Below are 21,656 nucleotides of genomic sequence, written 5' to 3' on the forward strand. Positions count from 1 at the left end.
CTCACCTGACTTTTGAACCGACATCGTATTTTTTATATTACTGTTGAAAATATAAAAAGCAAAAAAACTTCATTTTTGTACTTTTATAGAATTGTTTGCAGATAGTGCCAACATATCTTAAATTATCTTCAGTTTCCCTATTCTCCCATGCTCAGAAGAAATTAAAATGGGGTGAATAAAAGAACAGTCTGCTGTAGTCTACAGAGGGAAACACAGTCTGTTTAAGATGCAAATGGCTGTTGTATTCTCAGCTGTCAGTACTGTCTTGAGTGCATTAGGGCTGCGTTTTATTAAGAAATCAGTGTTGAATTGTTAGTTTGAAAATACGGTGATAATAAGTTAACACAAAAATATTTGGAATTATTTATAATAATGCTATTTGAATATGTCCGTTAATAACCAGAGGTCTCAGGGTAAGTTTTCCATTGGGCTGGATACAAAGCAAGTTGAAACACAGTACTCTTTCCTGCAACACTTTTTTTTTTCTTTTTAAAGTAGAGGGGTAGTTTAGGGGAAAGATTGGGTCTGAAGGCCAGCAGTGGAATATTAATCCTCCAGCTAGTTCAGTGTTTGCTCGGGGTACTGCACGGGTTGGCTTAGAAGCTGCAGAAGGACTTTCAAAGAGGAAGCTGAATTAGAAGAATAAGAATGACTTAAACAGCAACAAAGCTGTTCCCATTTGAAAACATCGCTGTGGTGCATTTTGGACACTGTAGCTTGGTGCTTCTGTTCTCATGTACTCTGCCGCCTGGTTCCTGTGTCTTCCAGCTGTGCTACCAGCGAGCAGGTCTCTGCCTGTGGTGGTCACAGGAGGTGTGGCAAGGTGGGCATCGTCACTGAAGCAGCAAGTCCTATGAAGTCCATTGTCAGTCATATTTAATTATTGGGCTTTGGACTTCTTATTTTTTTTAAGAAATCAGTGAATAGCAGGCAGTTAATGAGAGAAGGAAAATCTGCTGCGCAAAATTCCAAGAAAATTTCTGAGCAATCTTGCTTAGTACTGTCCTGTCCCCATTCTCAGAGCCTTCTGAAGAAAGCAAGGGAGTTTGTTATTTTACATCTTAATTATCTCTCAGTTCGAGACTCACCTAACCTCTCATGCAATTTAGAATTGGAGTCTATGGTGTGAAATACTGGGGTTTTTTTAAATCTTGCCCAAGTTGTGCTGAGCTTTGCCTTGCGCTTCCCTGCGCTGTCACCCCAGTCCTGCACTCAAAGCAGATCAGTGTCTGCCAGTAGTACTCAAACTGTTTGTAAAGGTCCTGCTTCCCATCCAGCATCTACTTCATTCCTCTCTTTAATATACTCTTGCTTCATCTTTTAATCCCTGTAGCTAGCGTCAAAGGAAAATTAATTGCTCTCTGGGGACGAAGAAAAGGAAGGAATTAGATCTACTTCTTTAATATATGAGAACCGGTTTCTGAGGATCTTCAGGTCCTTAATATTTTATTTGCTAGGCTGAAACTCATGCCCATTCTTCACATGATCGACAAGCTGATGACCAGAAAGCGAGGCAGCTGTTTTTGGTGTCATTAACCACCACTGGTTTGCATTTCCAGCGAGGAGGGGAGCATGCAGTGGCCTCCTCTGAAGGAGAGCAGAGGTGCTAGCGGGGGGGTTTCCTCTGCCCCACACCATGCTGGCCAGGAGGACTGGTTACCTTGTCTCTCTTCCCTCAGCTAAGGGAGCAGTTGAAAAGGTAAGGGGGAGCTTGCTGAGTTGTGTTCACCTCCATGAGAGCAAGGTGTCAGCAGCAAACACCTGAGAGCCCCCTCAGATGGCTCGTGGGCGAGGAGCATCTTGGTCTGCCTGGGGCTGTGAAATGAAGGGGTTTCTCCTCCAAGCAAGTGCTGGCATGGCTGAGAATCCATGTGAACCGATGTGCACTGAGCTGTTTCATTTAGCTCTCTGGATCCCAGTTTGATACCGAGAACATCGGAACTGGAGGAGTACGGTCTGGGAGCAAACGTGACTCCGCTCACCGCAGCAGTAGCAGCCTCTGGCCTCCAGTGTCACCACAGATGAGAAGCAGCTGCTTCTCTTGCATCCCACGCTGTTCCCTGTGGTGTCAGGAAGGGACCCTGCAGTTCATGCAAGGCTCCGTTCTGGCCAGGAGCCTGGCTCTGCCGCTTGCTTCAGGAAAAAAAGACCTTGGGTTGCTGCAGAGCACTGGCTGCACCGAAGCTTCTAGGATGGGCTTTGGTGGTGTGTCCCTTTTAAATGACTGCCCACGTGCCGGAGGGAACGCCAGTTTCCTTCTGTTTCCCAATCTCTTATATAACAATGTAGGGCCAGTATTACGTAGCTTTTAATCTTCCCTTTTTACCTGCAGCAAAACGACTTGAGGGTCATGTTCAATCTCTTATGAAAACTTCTGTAGCTATGGAAAGAGTGCTCTACAATCATTAAGAGTATTTATTTGTTTCATTTCAGAACTAGCTAGTTTGGAGGCAGCACTAAAATCCTGTAAAAGGAGGGCAAACAAAACGACGTGTGACAGCCAGATTGTTAATTGTGTACAATGTGGTTATTTTACTGGGTGATGGACATACCTACGCGTGCACATGTGACCAAGTGTCATGGGATGTATAGAAGGATTGATTAAAACCATGCCTTTCCCACATCTGGGTTATATTAGTCCAGAGAGAAAATATGCAGTTTAAAATCTCTGTGGATAATTAGCCTGACATGTTGCTTATCAGAAGGCACCCTTTCCTAGTGCAGCTCAGCAGATGAGAAGGCAGGAGGAATAAACACCGAAGTAGCTTATTCGCAAGCAACGTCTCTAGTTTCTAGCAGGGGTTGACTCATGGTTTTAATAAATCTGCTCTGGACATGTTAGCAATTGCATGAAAATAACAGAGCTTAATCTCAGCCTGGGTATTATTATTTTGTTGTATAATTCCTTCCATTAAAGCCAATAATAAGCAGAGTCTATATGGTGAGAACAACTTTCACATTAATGCTAATGAAAAGAGCACAGTTCAGTTGAACAGGGCTGCAGGGAGAGCCAGCACTGGTAGCAGTAGGCAGCCGGAGGGCCTCCTGCTTTCAGAAAGCCTTTGTTCAGAGAAAAATGCAAAATCAAGATCCTCAGGGGGCATGGCAGCGGGGGGGCAAGTGGAAGATGTCAGCATTTTTAAAGGGAGGATAAGGTATCAAACGGGCTGTATAATAGGGCTCAACTGGAACCGGGGGGGTTTTTGTAAGATTCTAGTGTATCGAGCCTGAGAAAAGTATCAGTTGAGCGTAATATCGATGATGGGATGGAACAATGTCTACTCTGAGTTACACCCCAGACAAATCCAGTGCCTGCGGGGAAGAGGAAGGCTGCTAGGGTCCCCAGTTTTGGGGGGCTGCCAGTGCCATTGTCTGGACCCCCTGCATGTTGCTGCTATTCTGTAAGATGCCAAAATCCATACCTTGAAGGGTTTGTATATTATAAATTAGGCAGGTAAGTCAGTGAGTCAGTAAGAATGTATAAACAAATTAACATTATGCACTGGGGAAGTAATACAGCTGGGGATGCTTAAATCCAGCTGTGGGGGAGGGATTTACTGGCTACTGTTGTTTCCCTTCCCTCACATGAAGTAACCCAACTCCCACACAAGCTAGGAATGTCTGCTCATGACGCAGTCCCGATAGTCTGCGGAGCACGTGGAGTCAGGACCCCTGGCTTGCCTCCTCGCTCTCTGGCAGTGCTGCTGTGTAACTTAAAAAGGAGAAAAAAGTCCTTTGCTTCATCTATAAGACAGTACAACAGCTCTCTGTCCCACAGGAGAGAGCTTATTAAGACATTCTGCCATCCTTGGAGGGGGGATTTTCATTCCCTCCATAGCATGGCATGGGTCATTTGATTATTTTTCCCTTTGGAAAGTGGTGCTGGGGCATGGGTAGGTGCGAACTCTGCTGTCCTGCTGCGTGTGAGCCATGGCTACCGTTTTCTTCGCACTTGGGTGCTTTGTCAGCCTTCAGCAGTAAAATGAATGAAGAGGATGGATGACAAACTGTAACCATCCCTGCAACGCAGTTGCCCTTTCCTGATGATAAATTACCAAGCCCTATGCATAAGATGCATTCCTGAATGGTCGTTGCACCAGAGTAGTTAGCAAGGATGACACCAAAAAGCAACGTGTCCAGAAAGCTGTCTGTAACTGTGTCACCAACTGAGATCAGCAAAACTGCTTGGGCTTGACCCTCTCTGTCAAAATGTTCTTGTTCTCTGTCTTTTTTGGGGAAAAAAAAGGGCTTTGTTCCCTGTAGTGTTCTTGGGAGAGATGCATTTGCCCACCCCTCTGACCTGTCACCCTGGGGATTTCAAATGCCCCCTCCACTGAGCACTGGGTTAATTAGTGCCTGGTTCTTCCCACGCTTCCCAGCCGCTGGAGAGCATCAGCCCTGTGCTCCCAACCTGGAACTGCCTTGTACGAGGCTTCCTGGACGTGCAACGCACCTTGATTTTTCAGCTCGTGCTGGAGAAACGTGTATAGATGCAGAATTAGCTAAGCCACATCAGGAGCAGTAGCTGTTTTGATGGGCAGCTTCTCTACGGTTATGAAACAGGGGAGGTGAGGATGTAGGAAATCCCAAGGCTGAATTACTCCCTTAGTAATTCTCTGTGACTGAGCCCAGGTTATGTAGTGAAACACCCCACGTCAGTGCTGGCTGAGCCTGCTGTCACGGTCCTAGGTTGGGCGTGGAAAACCAGGTAACCGCTTCGTTCACAGAGCAGCTCTAAATGCTTCCACGAGGCCCAAATAAGCCTTGTCACGCAAGAGAGATTATTAGTTTAGAAGTAATCCCACGCTGGCAGATACGGTGCTTCAGGCCAGCCAACTGCGGTCTCACCCACTGTAGGGCTCGAAAGCTTTAATGAGAGGTAATGAAGGGAGAGGGGAGACTGATGGAGAAGGGGCGTCAGGATGAAGGCAGCAGAAAGTGCTTGTGGCCCTGCTCTTGTGCGCCTTTCCCAAGAGATGCACTGTGAAAAGCAAGTGATGCACCACATTCTCCGTTCCTGGGCCAGGCGGACGCCTGCACAGCAGATGCCGTGTGCTCGCAAGGATAAACTAGCAACCCTCCTACATCCTATGGGTGAAACGCAGTAAAAATGTGAGACTCTATAACATCCCGTCTCAAGGTGGGACCCTGCAGCTCGTGGGTATTCCCGGTGGGTTCGGTTTAGCTTTCTGGCTGTAAAATGAGGATGATAATTTCTCATGGAAGATAAAGCTGTTCATTCCTGTGGGTACTTGTGGCAGTGAAATGCTCCGCAACGGGTGGCTCTTCAGCAGCTTCAGGAGTTAAAAAAATTCAGCATCCCACAGATGAAATAACGTGTTACTGTATAACTAAAGGCAGCATCTTATCATCATAGGTGAATAGTGGGACTGAATGTACGTGTCATCAATAGCTCTAATATTAGGACTTCCTAAATGTTGAACGTTTAACATAGCAAATCCAACCTTCCTGTAAGAAAGATCTGTGTGCAGTTATCTAGGGTTTGAAATAGGAGACCCAAAGAGATTTTGATCACGTGATCCTATGTGGTCCATTGGGAAGAGTGAGCCACTTTGTCCGCCATACGGGCCTGTTCCTGTCCCAAGTGATGTATCTTCTTATGGTCCTCTCTTTGCATTGCTGAGATACGGAAATCTGCACCACCGTTGTTTTTTTTTTTTTTTTGTGCCATAAGTGGAAATTGGTCATCAGATCTTGCATCCATAGCTTGTTCCAGCTTTTCCTCCTGGGAGGTTGGTTGTCCAAGTGACCGTTCCTCCCCACAGCACAGGATAACCAAGCTTCTGCAGCCACCCTCCAGTCTCCATCGCCCCAGAGATTTCACCGAGAGGCTCCTCATCCCTCCGCTCCCCCTTGCTGGGGTTGTTTTCCTGCTCCCCTGGCTTCGCGGAGCCTTTACCCCGGCGCCCTTGCTCCGACATCCCATCTGACGTTTCCTGAGGGCTTCCTTTCCGAGACGGGCTTCCCTCCTGTTCACAACTGGATGCAGGTCTTGCTTTTCCCCTTGCAGCTCTCCCTTTCTGCTTTCTTGTGGCTTTCTGCCCTGCTCTCCCCTGCCTGTTTCCTGGCTGCTTATCTCCCTTTCTTCCGCTCATTGTCCCCTGTTCCTGAAGCTGGAGCCAAGCCTCTCGCCACCGGCTGTTGGGTACCAGGGATGTTTGCTTCCTCCCATCACCTCATGTCCCCTTTCAAGGTGGTCTGTGGGTATCAGTTACGGGGAAATTTTCCCAGTCTTTAGAGAATTAAAACTGAAATGTCCAAGAGCTCTTGGTACATCATTGACCCTGTGGCAGACTTCATGATTTAATGTCAAATTTCTCCCTCCACCCCAGATCGCTGAGAAATTAAAGTGCTGGAGCTGCTGAGAGAAGTCTGGCTTCTCCTCTCCTGCGTGGGTGGACAAAGTATTCTTCCCTAGCTTTGTCCCTGGAAATGACTGCATCTGAAACCAGTGCAAAACAAAACAACCCCAGTCCCCAAACAGCTGATATTTAATATTTCAGGCTGTGCAGCTATTCAGTTGCTAAATATTTCAGCTCAGGGCTTACAGCTTGGCAGTGGAGAGCTGGGTGTTATTACGAGAAGTATTGGGCAGACTTAAATACCATAGTGTGAGAAGACCTTCGACTGATATCTAGGTACTGAGTGACACATCGCCCAGCACGGCCAGTTTCTTCTCAAGCACAAAATGCGGCACAGCATGTTCTTAACATACTACTTAAGGGAAAAAAAAAAAAAAAAAAAAAAAAAAAAGATGTTAGTATTTGCCAGTTGAATTTCAGTCTGTGGTTTTAGCACATTAATTCTTGTTTAACGTCACCATGTGTCTGCAGCTGGCAGGAGGGCTGACTCTGGACGGGGCCTGGGGAGGCTCTTCAGGCTGCAAGTTCTGCTGCAAAGAAGGTCCCATCTATGCAGCATGTGACTGCTGTGACAACCGTTTGGTCTCAGCTGGAGCCTAAAATATTCTCATGCCTTCCAGGTAGTTCTGGGAGTGGTTCAGAAAGTGCAAGAAGTGCAGTTTTACCTTAAATGGTCCTGAAGATCAGTGGGGCTTTTGGTCTTTCCCCTACTTAAAATCACATAGTAAATGGGTAGCAAATGCTGATGCCCACATTCTTGCCATCATTATCCTGAAAACAGGTTAACTCAAAGGTCTTTAATCCGTGAATTTTCATGCTAAATCCCTGGTAACCCTCTCTTATCCATTGTAAAGTCTCTGTTAATTCCCAGAAGACTGTTTGACGCCCTTCAGCTAAAATTCTTTTTCGCTTTTGATGTCCTTCCCTATGATTTGCATCTCAGTCTTTTTGAGAATTTAGATGTCTCTGGAGCTTGATTTACATTTGTAACTAAAGTTTTGTGAGGACCCCCGGGGAATATGCGTGATGAACCCAGTGGTGAATAGATTTCACAGGGCTTTACTGTGCCAGCCCATGAGCTTGGAGGTAGGGGCTTTCTCGCCATTCCCTGTCCCTCTGGGACCAGCCAGATGTTTGGCTCCAGGAGAGTTCATTTGTCTTCCTTGGGCACTGCTTGTCAGAGAGGGGGAAGTTTCTCCAGTGTTCTGTGAATTGGATGAATAGAAATAATGGGAAGTTTCCGAGCATCAGCTACACAAGCCTGATGGGCATCCTATGTGCTTTCAAGCATTTCATTTGCAAGAAATAAAGGCTGGACTTTGTTGCTTTCCTGTTGACTGACCTGCATATACCTGGAATTCAAAGTGGGAGTTTAAAGGTTGCAGTTTCAGCAAGGAAGGAGTTAACCTCTTCTGCCTGGGAGCAAGGAAATTCTTAGTTTTAGTGCAGACATTTTTTGCAGGGTTAGAGGGTTGGATCAACCATGGGGAATTAATTCATACCCTCCATGCACTAGAAGAAGGATACACACCGTTGCTAACAAATTTGCCAAAGACAGTTTCCAAAGGAGCCAGGAGACACGTCTTTGCATTCAGCTGGATTTCAGAGTGTTTTATTCCTGGAAGGTTGAGAGGAAAAGGTAAATGTCAGGGTATTTCTGTCTTTGCCAGCATGTTCATGGAAAACCTATTTAACAAACAGCTTTCCCCTTTGCTGCTCTGAGTCCGTGTTCCCTCAACGACCAAAGATCTCATTCAGCCCCTCGGGGCTCTCTTAATGCACCGTTCACCAAAGAGTGTCTAGTGACCTTGCAGGCTCTCAAGCGCAGTTTCCCTCCTCCTTTTTTACCACCCCTACCTTCCATCAACACTTCATGTCTCCCCTTAGTCCCACATGCTCCACTACTTTTTTTCTGGCAATGCATCTTCCTCATTTCATGTCTTGTCCTCTCCTGAGCATTTCCCTCTGTGGCTATTCCCAGCCCACGCAGGAACCTTCTCCTGCCCCATGCAGCTGCAAGCCACAGCTGGCTCTCGGCTTCTTCTCCCCTGCTCTGCTCGGGTTGCAGCTGCATCGTGACCAGTAACAGCCCTACGGGAAGCACCCACCAGTGCAGCAGGTTCCCGCGCTGCGTCTGCAAGCCAGGGTGAAGGAGGATATGGTGGGAAGGGGAGGGAAGGCCAGCCACTGTGCTGCTAAAGCTGGGGACGAGAAATAGGAACCCACTCGTGCCGTGTGACGTCCTGTCTTTCCAAGGCTGTCCAGCCCAATAAATGCTGTGCTCAGTGGTGCTGGGAGAAAATGTGGCAAGGAGGTGGCAGTGGGCACGTCCGCAGGCTAGGAAAATCAACTGTGGCTCAGAGAAAAAGCCTGGCAGTGTCCTCTATCTCTTCTAGAAGTGCTGAAGTGCATAATGCCTTCCCCTTGAACTTGGCTAAGATTTTGCGTGTGTGTCGCCGTTAAGGAGATAAAAAAGTAATTCCTTCCACTTTTCTGATTAGGAAAAGAAATCATCCCACAATGGACATTTTGCACAGGTGTCAGAAGAATTATCTCATTGCACATCAGATCCATCAGACCCTAGAGAGGAGGTCATCATCACTGTTATGTTCCTCATCAACTTAAACTAGTTTATTAAAAATATTTTTACCTCCTAAGTGTTTCTAAATCTCTTCCTGTTACGGTATCTTAAGACATGCAAGGCATGCTTGTAAAGGGTATTCACTTCTTCTAGTATCATTATCCACAGATATCTTCAAATATCACATTGTCACTCATGGAAAAATGCATCTAATTAACTTTCGGTAGGAAGAGAAATGTGCATCATTATCAAGGACATGCTTTTGCCAGGTATTTTGTTCAGCAAAACGCTAGAGGTACTCTTGGGTCTGCTGGCATGCTTGCAATAGTCTGTCCATGCTGACACTTAATGGTTGGATTAAGTGATCTTAAATGTGTTTTCCAACCTAAATGATTCTATGGTACTATATTCTGTTGAGTCTGGTGTATGTTTTACAGATGACTCCTGTTTGACAGTGGGTTTTTTCCTACTTGCAGTCTGCTTTTTAAAATAGCCACCCTACTATCTATCAAAATTATAGATATAATTTGATGGCACTTTATAAAACCCCTTTGGATGTCTATTACACTTTTAAAAAACATTTTGCTAAACCATTTGAGATCAGGAAACAGCCGAGGAAAGTTGCTGATCCCGCACTAAGGCCTGCCCTGTGTTCAACTCTTTCGGAAGAGAAGCCTGATTTCTATCTGATGTCAGTGTTTGATGACTTCCACATGCCCTGTATTTTAAACAACTTAATCTGATCATATTCTAAGAGTGTTTGTTTGGACTGTGACTGATTCTGAAACTGTTTCGTATCAGGAGTCATTTGATATGCTTTGGTGGTATGTGGAAGATGAGTGTATGACACATCCAACTATAAACTCAACTGATGTAGATTCGTTTCATGCTGTTGTAAATTACATGGTTTGGGTTAATATCCCCTTAAATTCCATACTTTTGAGGATAGACTTCAGATTTTCACAAAAAAAAAATAATTTATGCAAAGCATTGAAAGGCCCATCTTCTGCAGTCAGTTAGGGAATATACTCTGAATCACTCGGGAAAAAGAAATGTGCTTGATTGCCTACGTACATTAGCCACAGAGCTTTGAGAGTAAAGCATATTTTTCAGATGAAGACTCCATTAATTTGGGAATATATGCTTTTTTTTGGAGATAGGAGAAAATTGTGATGTGGCTTGAAATGCTGTAGTCCAATCTGAAACCAGAGGAAGGAATTACATGCTAATACATTTTTCCAGGGATGTGTGCAACTCCAACAAACACATATTCAGACATGTGAGGGAAGTTTGACTTTTGCCAATCTATTGCTTGAACTGATGTTGTCTTTTTTTTAAAAAAAAAAAAAAAGAGAGAGAAACTCTCAGAAGGTAAAGACATTTCTTCTTCACTATCTGTAACAAAAAGTGAGTCTCAGCATTGACGTATGTCCGAAACTGGCCACGTCACTGCCATATGTCAGGTATGTCTTACAAGGACTTTCACATGTGCTAAGGCCACTGGGTTTTATGTTTTGTGGAAAGAGATGGGTTAACGTTTAGCACAGCTCTGCTTCGGGACTTTAAGCTGGGCACAAGCTTAGAGCTGAGGGACTAAAGGAGGTCGGGGAGGAGGTGGACGTGCATCTTGGGGGGGAAAATCACTCAGGGCGAGTCATGCGCTCTGTGGGCAACTTGAAGATAAGTGGCAGCCAGCTCCGGGTGGGATAAAAGCTCAGGGTTGAAGCACAGTAATGTAGGGATTTGTTACATCAGTGTCTCGGTAGATCTTGCTTCTTTCCAGGAAGGCAAACGGTAAGCCAACGTAATCAGTGCTGGCACTGCAGCCAAACCCCGCTGCCTCAGACTGTGCTTAGGATCTGCAAGGACTGCTGCCAGAAGATCTAACATCCTCAGTAAACCATGCAGGAATTTCCTCCGTATCGGTGTGATATCGAGCTCTGCCCACACCGATCTCAGGTGGGGGAGCACTGGCAGGGGTCCGAGGAGCACCAGTGCCACCGCTGGAAAGCAGCAGGAGTGTGAGCACAGCCGCTGCTGGGAGGAGAGGGAAATGATCTCCATATTGCCAAATTATTTCCCTATGAACAGTTTGTCTCTTTCCACATTCAGGTGGTGAATTAATATAGAGAAGAACTTCATTTAACAAACCTTTCACTTATCTTGCAGTGGACCCCAGGCAACATCCCAGGCACAGTTAAAGTGACACCTCCGGCCTCAAAGTTGTTACAGTCTAATACCAACCTACATTCAAACTTTAGTTGTAGTGGTTGTAGTTTTACAGGAAACTAACAGAGCACCTCAAGCAAGTGTGTGCTGACCTATCTTGTTTAAATAACTAAGCTAATTTAGACTGTTTTAAATAGCAGATCTTAGTGAATTCCAGTTGAGTTTTTGACTGGCGCATCCAGCTGATGGTGAGGTGGGGCTTTTCTTGTACAATAAACTCTTCCATGGACAGAGCTGCATCTAAACGAGGACATGGTGTTTAGTGGGAACCCACAATACCTCTTAAAAATATCCAAAGTATCCTCTTCTTGGAGTTGACTCTGTAATGGAAAAACAGGGTCCCAAGTCTCAAATGATGTTTCTTGATGATGTTTATAAATCAGAACTGCAGTTGAGATATACAAAACACAGGAATGGCATAAAAATGCCTGTAAGTGCACATTAAGCTGGACATAAGTAAAATTAACTTGGAGATGGAGTTCCTATCTGACTAGGTTTCATGTCTTAAACCTTGCTCTCTGGACATGTTATTCTGTCACTCTGAACTCTCCCTTTCACCGTTATTTATCTAAAAGGATGTCTGTGCATGAGAAGAGGTGGTGCCGCTCCTACAAGCAAACACACCAACAGAAATTCATTAAAGTATCCAGTAAACATCCTCATCTCCAACTGCCTTAGAGGGCACAACTAAAGCCTGTAACTCCTGTTCCAGCCAGGTCCTTTTCTTTCCCAATTATTTCATTTTAAGGGATACAACAAATGATAAAAATGGCTTCTCTGTTTTCTATTTTTAGTTTAGATAGCCCTACCTACATGGCACCCCTACTCCTTACTATTAAGCCATTTTCAGTTTGCAGGTTTCCTGTGCGTAGCCATTGTGCAGTCAACTCTAACCAAAGCAAAGCAGACACCTAAAACTACCCTCTTACTCCCTGCAAAATTAGTTGGAGGCTGCCTGCTGTTTCTCCCAAGGATGCCAGAGAACTGGTTAGGAAAAACTCTTCATAGCCCCACAGGCAGCAAAGTCCAGGGAAAACCAAGCTTGTAAATGAACAAAAGACTCACAACATTTTTGCAAAGCTTCTGGGGAGAAACCACAGCATTATTTCTGTTACAATGGCTGGTGCTGGGAATGAAAAATCACTTGCTAGAAAGTGGAGCTGTCTCCTTGCCTTCTGCTGCATGGAATGACGGCTCATCTTGGGCGCCTCACCTGCGGCTGCTTGATTAACCAAGGCAGAAAGCTGACAGGGGTTACCATTGCTGTGCCAGGTATTAAGGATATATATAAAGTCAATACATATGTCTCACGGTATTGCTTACCTGGGGATGTGAAAAGGTGATTACATTCCCAGGCAACGCATTACCAGGCTGCTTTGGGCTGTACATTATCCACAGGTGGAACAGTTCATTTCATAGGAAAAAGGCTAGATAAATTAAAACACTAAAAAAAAATCTTTTCTTGATACAAGTGTCACTGGTTTTCTTTGGCCTCCTTTGAGTTTTCTGATGCTAAGCAGAATGAAAGCAAATACAAAATTAGAGTAACAGGAATCAAGCTCTAAGCTATATACATGCAGATGTGTGTGTGTATATATATATATATATATATATATAAAACTTGCAGTGTTTGCAGGTGAAGCCTTTCTGTTTTCAGTGGAAAAGTTAATAAATTGTAGCTCAATGCCACTTTAAATAAAGACGGGAAATGTAAGGCAATCCAAAAATGGTATTTAGAAATGTAAAGTAGATGAACTGTTATGAAGACTATGTCACATGCAGTAGATTTATTACATCAAAAATGTGATTTTTTTCAGGTGATTTCTTTTGCAATGGAGTAGTATGACAAGAAATAGCTATCATAACAAAGCAACTAAGCTCGGAAGGAGGCAGGGCTGGTTCAAAAGTCAATAATATCACTTTACTGGGCATCCGGAGTGAAAAAATAGAAGCTGAAGCTAATAGTATTAGATATTAATGCCAGTTCATCAGAAATGAAACTGCCTGCATTTGAGGAAGCCATAGGCTAACAAATCTCCCTATAAAAAAGAAGACTTTTTTTTTTTTTTTAAATTCTGTTTATACAATATTTACAACCGTTTTTAGTGAAAAGTTTGACCTAATGGAAGTGTGTCCAAGCAGTAAGCTTTTCACAGGCTATGATGAGCTATTGCCAGGGAAGATGGTCTCAAAATAAAGTATAATTGGATAATGAGAGAGCATTATATTGAAATGCCAGTAAGTTGGATAATTTTTCTGGGTGGAGCCTAGCTGTCTGGTTGGCAAACTTAACTGATGTTCTCCCAGACGGACTGGCAGCCTTGAAATAGGTATTTCAGACAGTGGCTTCCCAGGTGTCAATTTAGGAACCTCAGTGTTCAGTGCTATTTATTAACAGCTTGCTTTGCAAAGAAAAAAGTCTTCTTATTTAGCTTAAATGTATTAAAAATACAAAGACACCGGTTTGCTGAAATATTTATGTTAATTTTTTATTATAATTTGGACTTTAGGAGGTATGTTGGCTTGTGCCAGCATTGTGCTGTTAACTTGTGACTCCTAGCAGCTGTCCATAAAATACAGAACAGCTAATTCACTCTAGAGAGTATCATTAATCCATGCCACACGTGGGGCTTTGTAACTTCAGTGTAGGCAGCCGTGTTTTCTGCTCCATCTACAAAAGCCAGAGGTGGGGAGGTTTTCCTGTACACTAATATCTTTAGGCACAGAAGGATGTATCCTCAGAGATGGCAATCACAGTCAGCTCTGCCTCAAAGGAAGAGGTTAGGTTGCAATATCTTGAACATACTTGAAATTCTCAGTTAAATAGAAAATTGGTTTGAGTGGTGAAGATTATTCGATGTGGGAAGTGTTTTCCATACCTCTGCAATGATAACAGAGCCATTGAAATGCCATTTTTCAGTATTTTCAGGTTGTCTTAACAATTACAGGTGTGATTATTTTAAAATTGATGTTTTGCCTATGGGTTTAGAAGGCCGGTACTGTGAATTCCCCATCTTGCAAGCCTGTAAAATGGAGGGATATGGAAAACTCCTAGTCTGGATTTACATTCTGGACCTCCAGGCTTGTGTCCTACAATGTCTTACTGCACCATTCCCCGAGGAAGGGACAAGCTCCAGTGATCTTACTGGGGATATTTGCCTGCATAGCATTGCACAATGACAAGCAGCAAAAGTTGAGCCGCCCCATGAGTAATCTGTAAATTCTTCTCATCAACTCCTGTGCCATAAAAATTCTCACAAAAGTAGATATTAAAAATAGGAATCTTCCTGAAACACAGTCTTTCTTTAGGTTACCTGTATACCCTTTTTAACACGGCAACTTTAATATTTGCATCCCTTTTCACAGTGAGAGATAAAGAACATGTCTGTCAATATTTTTTTTTTTTTGTAAAAAAAACAGAGAGAAGTCAACTTTAAGGTGTAATTACACCCAAACTATCACAGCTAATTAAAGCTGTGTCCAAAGTGAAGCCAGGGCTGCAGCTGCTGGGAGTAGGATAACACTAAATGCCACCATCTGTGGCCCATTACTGGCCCTCCCAGTAGTCAGGGAAAGAGAAAGAGTAATTAGAGGAGTTTGGTAAAATGTAGCTGGTACAGCATGGCTAGGTTTTGCCTGCTACAATAATACATAAGGTATCATTTTACCTTGGAATGGAACATACTGATTAGTTTCTGCTTGTTTGCTTTTTGATGATGTGTTTGGGCTGTGTGCTATAATAACTTTCATCAGTGGTAAAGGTCTGTAAGAATGAGAATCATCTACTACAGGAATTGTAAATGTTTTATCAAGCTTACAAATGTCGTTCCTGAAAGTTACCCAGAAATAAGTGCCAGTTACAGCCTCATAAAAAGGCAGCAGGTTTGGCTAACAGCCAAACTTCTTGATATGTAACTTCTTGATTATTTTTTGAATTTATTTCTGTAATTCTCACATTCTGTGGTGAAAGCTGCATTCAGTGTTAAATGATCTGTGAATGAGTACTAGAGCCAGGCAATCTTAACAGGGTGAATTGAAGATTTTGCTCCAATTTCATGATGATACTTATTTTTGTGACTGTGGCTATGAAGTTCTGAATATGCCAAATTTGCACTTGGAAAATGGTACTTGTACCTTTTCAGCTTTTCAGGGCTAAATCTTTGCTTATGGTCTGCAGGTTGGTAACACAAGCAGAAGTTCCGGTTAAAGCAGAAGATATTTCCTAGGAGATACAGATCTCCCTGATTGCCCTCAACTTCAGATCATGGAAGAGCAATTTTCTTCTGGCTATTTAAAACAGTTTCTTTATCTGCACTTCTCCAAGTGTAAATACTCTTTTTTCAGCTAATGTTGCATGAAACTGTAAGGTCTACACGTAACAATTTTCAAACCCAGCTCTGCATTAATACATGATAAAAAAATCACAGTGTGTTCCTGGTTTTAAGTTTGCAATGACCATTGGGGTGTTTTAGCTGTTGGTGCAGTGGATCTTTGTTTCCAGATGTTTTTTTGAGTTGGAATTTTAGGGATAATGTAAAGTTTTCTGATAGGAATGGGTCAATGCTAGAGAATTATGCTGGAGGTTTTCATGTGGGAGTTTGCTGATAGTAAAATATTTTTGCGGAGATTTTCATGCAGGAATTTGTTGGTTGTGTAGTCTTATTGGAAGAAGAACTATGAGTTTTAAGGTACAGAATGGAAGAAGGATGCTTGCTTAGTGTGAATTGATGAGAACTGGATGCAATATAAGATTAAGAGATAGAAGAGTAATAAAACTTTATTCTTGGTTCACAGTTATGTCTGTAAAGGCAAAAAAGTCTTTAGGCTGTCTGTAGGCTCTTTAAAAATGAAAGCAGAGTAGAAAATGGTAATGTGAGGAAGTTAGGAATGTCATAGCTATTTCATGGGTGAGTCTTGATGCCTAGCACTGAGAATTTCAGTTTATCTGTTTAATACAAAGCATTCATAATAACATTTATTATTTAATGAAAGAAAGGGGATGACACAAGGCCTCCAATTTTATCCAGTGTCATCTCGTTCATTTTTCTCAGGATGCCAAATGTGTATGCTACAGGCACTCTTCGGGTCATGAGCTACAAGGTGAATAATTTTCACATGAGCCAAGTAAAATACATTTCTGTTAATATACATTCTTTCTCTATCTTCTTGATTACCACTGCCACTTGTTGACTTTCTTGATATTCTTGGAATAGTGAGATCGAATGTTTGTTTTGGTTTAGGGTTTTTTTTATGCTGTGCCTCATTTGTATGTGTGTGTGGTTGTGGGGGTTTTTTATGTGTGTGTGGTTTTTTTGGTTTTGTTTATTTTTATTGGTGATTTTTGTTTTGTTTTGTTTGGGGTTTTGTTTTGGTTTGTTTTTTTTTTTTAAGGAGTTGACCGTAGTGGGGAGGTTCAGACTCTTAGATGTACAGAAAGGACACAGGTTTCTCCTTTCATAACTCCCAGAAACATTCATGAATTCTGCCTGCTCAAAATTTGTCAGCAGGACAGATAATAGAAATGTATCTTTTTAAATGGAGTAATATATTGTTTAAGAATGCATATAAACTATTCATTCTGTGTTGTAATCTCTTCAGAGGAGAAATAAATACATGAACCAGAAGTGTATCACGTTTTCCAAAGGCTTATGAGATGCTGTTTATTTTGCTTCTTCTAGTTATAATTTGAAAGATTACTAGGGCCTTAGTGTAACATGTGTAGAGACTCTTCCTGACTTGAAGTAGTTTTGAAAATAGATTGGTCTTTGGGACTGTAGCACATCAGGTTGATGAGAGAGAACTTAAGAAAACAAATCTACTTTTAGGCATACAGATTAAAAATATGCTAACTATGCATTCCCAAATGACCTCATTAAAAGTTCTGCCCTTTAGATACTTGGGGAGGACCGTGGGTTATGCTACAAATTAAAGGTTTAGTTGGGAGGCAAATTTATCTTTTTTTTTTTTTTCCTGAACTTTCAAGGAGAATGCCTAGCTTTGTGCTTCGTTTCACACGTCTGAATGGCTGCCTGTTCCTACATGTGTGATTCATTCTCCAGAGAAGATGTCAGAGCCGTATTATTTGACTAACTCGATGGGAGTACGGCCAGATCATCTTGCCTGAGTCATCAGAACAGTAATATTTCATCAGGGAGACAGACCTCTGGCTCGTGACTTTCAGTGCTTGAAAGAGGTAGAGAAGAGAGAAGAAAGACCCAAGTTGAATGCTCCTCACCCTGTCAGCCCTGCTGGCACTGTGCTATAAGCAGCTCTCTGCGGAGGTTTTCCTTGCCTTTGCTGTTTGTCATGGGGAAAAAAAGTCACAATAGGGGTTTGTTCCAACATGGAAAGGAGGAATTTTTGTAGTCCTGAAGAAATTTATTGGCTAACAGAAGTGTTTCCTACCAGGCTCTAGCACTGTAACGCTGATACCATACTGATGGAGGCAGACCAAATCACAAAATACCCTTTCTGAAGTGAATTATGAGTCCAGTAGCATGGATCAGTGCTTCAGAGCAACGCTACAAAAATGTAGTTAAATGCTTTTTTCAATTTGAACTTTGTGTTATAATGTTTTTGTTGTTGTTGCTCCATTTGTGCTAGAAATTAGTTAACTTTTTAAATTTTACTTTCTTGGTTCTCTACAAGAGCAGAAGTTGGCTGTAAGCCAAGGATTTTTGAGCAGTCCCATGAATTGGGAGATTCCAAATCCAAAAAGCTTCTCATTCTTAATTTTCTTCATTCTTTCAAAAATAGTGCAGATGTGTTCCCACTGGTAGCTTGTAAACAGTGCGGAAAACCCACTCCTGAGTATCTAAATAGGATGACTTTAGAAATTTGGAGACACCTTGCCACACCAAACATCTTATTTTCTTCCAATGTGTTCTACTAGGTAGGCTCAGAGATCTATCTGAAATGGCAGTTCTGACTTCTTTGACGCTTAATTATTCTCTTCGCTTATAGTGTTTAGGTGATGGTGTCTGAACAGAGATGCAGGAACTGTCCTTGCCCATTACAAGATCTAGGATGATTTTGGGTTGCTTACCTGCAGGAGGTGGATTATGTAAGGGACTAAGTGCCAGCACTTAGTTCGTCGTCCAAGGGAGCGGAGCCTGTGAGAAACTAAGTGTTGTCCCATGTTTTGGCTTTTTTCTCCCTCTCAGACACATAATAGCTCCATTAGCTGCTGTGGTCTTACCACAGCTGAGCAGATGCAGAATTACAGTAGAGAAACCTAACAGAGAAGAAAACATTTGGCTAACCAGGACAATAGGGATTATGTGAATTGCTTTCTGGAAGAAGAGGCCGCTTCCTTGTTGTGCAACGCTTCCCTCAGAAGTGGTACGGTTCTGCAAACGCGGCTGCTTTGAAGCCGGTGGTCTGCAGCCTGTGCATCGCTGGCTGGGCAGGCAGCAACTGCTGTGCCCCCCCCTGCCAGAGCAACTCCATCAGGAGCCCTTCATCTGCAGGCGTTGGACACCGTAGGAAGGCCCTTCTAGGGGTGGCGTGTTCAGGCAGGGTGTATTTTCAGTATTCAAAAATATTCTGCGCGCTGCACGATGTTGTGTAGGGTGCAATAACCTCGGTAGAGCTTCACCTCTTCAAAACCTGACCTAGCAGGTGATGGGTTAAGAACTTAACAGCTGTTTGCCGTGAGTGCTAATCCTTTGTAAAACTGTTTAATGTTTTATTTGGGGAACCCCTAACAATGTCTGAAATTAATAGAAACATAGAATAAATCAGGTTTGAAGGGACCACTGGAAGTCATCTAAGTCCAGTTGGATCAGGCTGCTCAGGAGCTTGCCCACTGGAGATTTGCACATCTCCAAGGATGGAGATTCTGCAATCTGCTCCAGTGTTTGACCACTCTCATGGTGAAGACAGTTTTCCTTGTATCTATTGTATGTGTTGTTATCTGTGATCTTCTAAGGCCTGCCAAGGGCTATATCTCATCTTAACACTGTACTTTAACTGCATCTGTAACAAACAGTGAGCATAAGATATATTGATGAATATCTTTTTATAACAAGTGAAGTTGAAACAAATACCTGCTTCCAGACTGAGTCACATAGAAAAAGTTTTTCTTGAGTTTCTGACATTACACACAAACCTTGAACCCCTTCTCCCCCCAAGAAGTAGAGCAAACATAAAATCAGATTTATCTTCTAAAGCAGCGGGGCGATGGGGTCCATCGCTACGATTCGATGTGCTTACCTTCAGTGCACTAGAGCTGTAAAAGCAGCACGTGTGTTCCTCCTTCTGCTTTATCTTAAAATACAGCCTGCGATAAGTGTGATGTCTCAAGGGCAAGAGCAGTTAATGGAGCTTTATTGTACGTTTCCCTTAGCACTGAGAAATGACACATGGCAGTTGTTTGACACTGTGCAGTTGCTGATCTACAGCTTTTCCTTATTTATCCAGGCAAGAAAGTGGCATTTTTTGATATGACCATTGTTTGGAATTTCAGCTATTTAAGTAGAGATAGAAGATACAATGGGGTCATTAATACTTTTAAGATAACTTAAATTAAGACACAGTTGTACAGGCAAATAACAGGATCTAAAGAGGAAGTGAGGGAAAAAAAATGTACGTGCAATCTTAGACTTCCCTCCAGCATTTCCCAGATGAATTCTGTATCGGGTTGCTGGAACAGCTTTACGCTTGAAGAAGGATACAGATACATAAAAAAAAGAAATATACTGAGCATAGGCTATTCAGAAGTTTTCTTGAAATATTTACTTCTAAAAATCTTGTGTTAATGTTGCAAATGTCCTTGTTTATCCGTAGCTACATCTACACTTTAAGGTGATGGATATAAATGAAGAGACATGGGTATGAATACGTTACGATATTTAATAAGTTTGTAGTAGCTTTAAACATGATTGTTTCCTGTACCTCCACAAACTTGATTCTTTCTCAAGTACACTGCATGGGTGTGCTAATGCTCCAAACTTCCTTATTTATGGTTCTCCTAAATGTGGGAAAACAGACCTTCAGTTCCTGCCTGCTATTAAAGTCAGAGCGCTACAGCTTTACAGCTATTTCGTCCCCTTCCGAGATGCTCTCCCGCTCTTTGTAGTGGGCTGTGGATCCCTTTCCCTGATGTTATTCTCACAACCCAGGAAATGTCCCTGCTTTCCTCTGCAAGCTTATGCTTTCCTGTTACCCCAAAAGATGATGTAGGCAACCTTCCAGTCCCACTATAGTTTATCTGTAGCTAACAGATGCTTAGGTCTGTGCTTATAAATGGCAATTTTCTTGTTTGTTCTGGAGATAGATTGTTTCCTTAGCTTGAAATAGCAGATACTTGCTCTGTTGTCATTAAAATATTGAAAAAAATTGTTTTGTTTTGGTTTGTTTGTTGGGGTTTTTTTCCAGTAAAGTTATTAGTCTGGTGACATTTTTATAAAACTTTTATAAACCCCTCCCCCTTCCATCCTTTTTCTAATACTCAAACACTAGTTGTCCTTTAGTCCTTGACATTATTGATTCTTTTGTGTGAACTATATTTTTCCCAGTCTTTCAGGTCAACAGAACTGGATACAATACCCAAAATGTGAGTTGCAGGCTACTTGCTGACAAGTTGCAGGGCTTACATGGGGAACTTCTAGGGAAAGGATAGATATATGCAGTAATAGGATATATGTAACTGCAACCTGTAATCTGGCAGGTTGAATACATAAGCCTAAAATGGCTGCAAGTAGCCCATGAAGTTTGGGACGTTTGCATAATTCATGACAAGTTGTGTGGGCTCATGAATCGACGATGAGGACTTGGCTCAGAAGCACATTGCATGCCTTTGTCTTGGTTTCTTTGCTCCTTGCTTGTAAAAAAGTCTCCCTTCCTTTTTGCCATGGAGGTGGGCATGGGGAGAGGTGATCAGCACCGGTTGCAAGGAACATGACATTGGCAGTAGCTCAGGGTGGATGGATATCAGCCTGTAGAAAGGGTGAGGAGGTTGAGTGGTGGCGAATGGTGCAAAAGGAGTCTGAAATGACCAGGGGACATGGACATGGCAGGGTCTATCACCAAGTGATGTTTGCAGCCTGACTATAAACGACCCCTGCACATCTGTGGCTTAGCAGGTAGCCACAATTCTCACTGCTAAAAAGTGTCTATCCCTCAATCAACTACCCTGTGAAAGATACTCCGACTCCTCTGTAGCAGAGACTCGGTAAGATGTGTAACTCCTGCACTTCATCTGCACAAAGGCAGTTGGGGGCCACGGTAGGTGCATTGATATCCATGGGAGGGAAGAAAGAGCTGAAGCATTGACCTGAACACAGTTGCTTTTCTTCATCAAGTGGTTTATAACCTCTGTTCCTTGGGAACTGGAAGATAGCTGTCAGTGACAGCAGCCCTGCAGATGAGAATTCTCAAGCTATGGGCCAGCCCCTTGCCTTTCTCCTGCTCTATTGCTATCAGAGTTGCAAGGACTGGTTTGAAGTGTCATCGTATATCAA

Source organism: Tyto alba, unplaced genomic scaffold (genome assembly GCF_018691265.1).
Source record: "Tyto alba isolate M040663 unplaced genomic scaffold, T.alba_DEE_v4.0 Super-Scaffold_7, whole genome shotgun sequence".
NCBI lineage: Eukaryota > Metazoa > Chordata > Aves > Strigiformes > Tytonidae > Tyto > Tyto alba.